The sequence below is a fragment of the Denticeps clupeoides genome, unplaced genomic scaffold, assembly GCF_900700375.1.
Source record: "Denticeps clupeoides unplaced genomic scaffold, fDenClu1.1, whole genome shotgun sequence".
NCBI lineage: Eukaryota > Metazoa > Chordata > Actinopteri > Clupeiformes > Denticipitidae > Denticeps > Denticeps clupeoides.
Genome location: NW_021630096.1, coordinates 160,009 through 165,008, shown reverse-complemented (window position 1 = coordinate 165,008; position 5,000 = coordinate 160,009).

The window sequence follows — 5,000 nt, the reverse complement described above, 5'->3', positions numbered from 1 at the left end:
GTTCCCTCACTGCGTGATCCGGAACTTCCTGCGGGACGAAGAGTTCGCGTCACGCCTGCAGGGGGCGCTGCTGAGGCAGCCGTTCCACAGCAAAAACACGGACCTGTACAACTTTACACAGGTACACACCGACATGTACAACTTTACACAACTACACACCGACATACACTACTACACACACCGACATGTACAGCTTTACACAGGTACACACCGACATGTACAACTTTACACAACTACACACCGACATGTACAACTTTACACAGGTACACACCGACATGTACAACTTTACACAGGTACACACCGACATGTACAACTTTACACAACTACACACCGACATGTACAACCTTACACCATGGTACACACCGACATGTACAACTTTACACAGGTACACACCGACATGTACAACTTTACACAACTACACACCGATATACACTACTACACACACACCGACATGTACAACTTTACACAGGTACACACCGACATGTACAACTTTACACAACTACACACCGACATGTACAACTTTACACAACTACACACCGACATACACTACTACACACACACACGACATACACTACTACACACCGACATGTACAACTTTACACAACTACACACCGACATGTACAACTTTACACAGGTACACACCACATGTACAACTTTACACAACTACACACACCGACATACACTACTACACACACACCGACATGAGACAACTTTACACAACTACAACACCGATATCACTACTACAACACACACCGACATGTACAACTTTACACAGGTACACACCGACATGTACAACTTTACACAACTACACACCGACATGTACAACTTTACACAACTACACACCGACATACACTACTACACACACACCGACATGTACAACTTTACACAGGTACACACCGACATGTACAACTTTACACAGGTACACACCGACATGTACAACTTTACACAGGTACACACCGACATACACTACTACACACACACCGACATGTACAACTTTACACAACTACACACCGATATACACTACTACACACACACCGACATGTACAACTTTACACAGGTACACACCGACATGTACAACTTTACACAACTACACACCGACATGTACAACTTTACACAACTACACACCGACATACACTACTACACACACACCGACATGTACAACTTTACACAGGTACACACCGACATGTACAACTTTACACAGGTACACACCGACATGTACAACTTTACACAGGTACACACCGACATGTACAACTTTACACAGGTACACACCGACATGTACAACTTTACACAACTACACACCGACATACACTACTACACACACACCGACATGTACAACTTTACACAACTACACACCGATATACACTACTACACACACACCGACATGTACAACTTTACACAGGTACACACCGACATGTACAACTTTACACACACTACACACCGACATGTACAACTTTACACAACTACACACCGACATACACTACTACACACACACCGACATGTACAACTTTACACAACTACACACCGATATACACTACTACACACACACCGACCTACATTTACATTTACATTTACGGCATTTGGCAGACGCCCTTATCCAGAGCGACTTACAACGTGCTTTCAAGTTACCATCGATGAAGAGATCAATTCCGGTTCACTAGGACCCCAACTATGAATACATCTATTTAATTCACTCTGTTGTAGATTCTGTACACAAAGTTTGACAAGAAAATTACAATTTAATCTAAATATTCTTTAAAGAGGAAGGTCTTGAGCTGCCGTTTGAAGGTGCTCAGTGACTGAGCTGTTCTGACCTCGAGGGGAAGTTCATTCCACCACCGAGGGGCCAAGACGGAGAAGAGTCTGGATGAATGTTTTCCTTTTACCTTCAGAGATGGAGGGACCAGGCGAGCAGTACTGGAGGCTCGGAGTAGACGAGGTGCAGTGCGAGGTGTAATGAGGGCTGTGAGGTAGGATGGTGCTGCTCCATGTTTGGCTTTGTAGGCCAGCATCAGTATTTTGAACCTGATGCGTGCAGCTACTGGGAGCCAGTGAAGGGAACGTAGCAGAGGGGTGGTATGGGAGAATTTGGGAAGGTTGAAGATCAGTCGTGCTGCTGCATTTTGTATGAGTTGTAGAGGTCGGATGGTACATAGAGGTAGACCAGCTAGAAGGGAGTTGCAGTAGTCCAGTCGTGAGATTACTAAGGACTGAACCAGTAGTTGGGTGGCCTGGGTTGACAGGTAAGGGCGGATTCGTCTGATATTGTAGAGAAGGAATCTACATGAGCGGGAAAGATTGCTGATGTGAGTTGAGAAGGAGAGTTGGTTGTCTATTGTTACGCCAAGGTTGCGGGCTGTTGCAGAAGGAGAGAGCTGCGAGTTGTCTAGGTAAATAGCAAGATCCTGATGTGGTGAAGAATCTGCTGGAATGAATATTAGTTCAGTTTTGGTGGGATTGAGTTGGAGGTGATGGGCTGCCATCCAAGACGAGATGTCTGTTAGACATGCAGAGATTTTGGAAGCAGCATGTAGATCAGAGGGAGGAAAGGAGAAGAGGAGTTGTGTGTCGTCAGCATAGCAGTGGTAGGATAATCCATGTGAGGAAATGACCTCACCAAGTGATCTCGTGTAGAGGGAGAAAAGGAAGAGGACCTAGCACCGAGCCTTGAGGGACACCAGTGGAGAGTCTACGTGAGGTAGAGGTGGATCCTTTTCCAAGTCACTTGGTAAGATCGCTCATCAAGGTAGGAAGCAAACCACTGCCATGCTGAGCCCCGAATTCCAAGCCTCTTCAGGATTGACAAGAGAGTCTTGTGGTAACGGTGTCAAATGCAGCAGATAGGTCAAGGAGAATAAGAACTGATGACAGTTTTGCCAATCTGGCTGCATGTAGCTGCTCGGTAACCGCCAAAAGGGCAGTCTCGGTGGAATGAGCTGTTCTGAAGCCAGACTGGTTAGGATCCAGGAGGTTGTTCTGTGATAAATGGAGTGATAGCTGGTTGTAGACACAGCGCTCAAGGATTTTGGATAGAAACGAGAGGAGGGAACTGGTCTGTAATTGTTAATGTCTGTAGGATCAGCAGTGGGTTTCTTTAGGATTGGAAGAACCCTGGCTGTTTTGAAGGCGGATGGTACGTGGCCAGATGAGATTGAGCTGTTTATGATATAAGAAATGAAAGGGATGAGGTCAGGGGAGATAGTTTGAAACATTGCAGAAGGTATTGGATCTAGTGGACAGGTGGTTGGGTTGCCTGTGGAAATAATCTGAATGATTTCATCAGATGTGATTTTAGAAAATTGATTTAGAGTAGTTGTCGAATTTTCAGAGGGAAGAGTAGGATTAGTGGTGGAGAATGTCTCACAGATTTTTTCAATCTTCCCTGTGAAGAAGTTGGCAAAATCATCAGCTGTTAATGAAGTTGGGGCAGGGGAAGTCGGGGGGTTTGAGTAGGGATAAGAAGATGTTGTGGAGTTTTTGAGGGTTGTGGGCAGAGGCTTCTAGTTTTGTTTTGTAGAAAGCAGTTTTAGCAGTAGTGAGGTTAGTAGAAAATTTGCGCAGAAGATTCTGGTAATCCAGTAGGTCTGAGTCAAGTTGAGATTTCTTGTATTTTCTCTCCGCTGCTCGAAGAACTCTTCGATTGCTACGCAATGTATCGGAGAGCCAGGGCGCGAGGGGAGAAGTCCTTTTGGGTTTAGTTGATATAGGACAGAGTTGATCAATGGAAAGGGAAAGTGAGGTGAGGAGAGAGTTAGTAGCGGTCTCTAGTGGTAAGGAGAGGAATGAGTCAGGGGTTGGGAGATGTGAAAGAATGCAGGAAGATACAGATGAAGGTGAGACAGTGTGAAGGTTTTGTCTAATGAAGGATGGACGGGGGACAGTTGTGGATCCTGTAGGTACAGTGAGTGTAAAGGTCAGGAAGTGGTGGTCAGAGATGTGAAGGGGAGTGGAAGAAAGGTCAGAAGTTGGAGAAGGACGACTGAAGACCAGGTCCAAGACATTCCCTCCTTTGTGTGTGGGAGAGATGTTGCTGTTGGTTAAGGAGAAAGAGTGGAGAAGGGGAAGAAGGCAGGATGATTGTAGCTGGGCTGATGGAAGGTTGAAGTCACCAAGGAGAGTTAGGGGGGTTTCTAAGGAGAAAGTGCTGAGGAGAGTGTCCAATTCATCTATAAAGGTCCCAAGTGGCCCTGGAGGGCGATATAAGACTATGAGAATGATGTTCACAGGAGAAGAAACTGAGACTGTATGGAATTCGAAAGAAGAGATGCTAAGATGTGTCAGAGGCATTGGTTGTGAAGGGACCAATTTCTAGATATTAAAAGGCCAGTACCCCCTCCTCTCCCAGTTTTTCTAGGAGTGTGGGAGAACGTGTAGGCAGAAGAGAGGGCAGCAGGTGTAGCAGTGTTATGTGGGGATATCCAGGTCTCTGTTAGTGCCAGGAAGTTTAGGGAGTGGAGAGTAGTGAGACCAGAGATAAAGTCAGCTTTTTTAACAGCGGATTGACAGTTCCAGAGTCCACCTACCACCTTGTTTGAGAAGTAGATGACAGGTTGGGTAGATGAGGTTGTTTGTACAGAGCCTCTGCAGCGTGAGTATGTTTTTCTGGGTCTGTAGGAGACAGTTACTGGGATAGTTTTGCAGACACATGGTTACTGTGGAAAAAAAAGGCTAAATGGAGGTTTAAGGAGAGATGCCAGGTTTGAATGAGACAGCTGCTGCTTTTCCGCTACAGACTATGTCTGTAGCGGAGTGACCTTCCTTATAATCCCTATGTCCAGCCCCCTAATTTGCACCTCAGGGAACCCGAAACTACCAGTGATTGACCAGCTGAGTATGATAATGATGCCAATCACTTGGTGCTACTTAAACACAATCTACCTTTCAAATACACACAACACAATTGATGCTGCTACACAGTCCTACAGCTGAGCTTACAAATAGACAGTAAACAAAATCTAGATCCTACCCTTTCCAGAAGAGACTAATACAACGATGGACAAGAA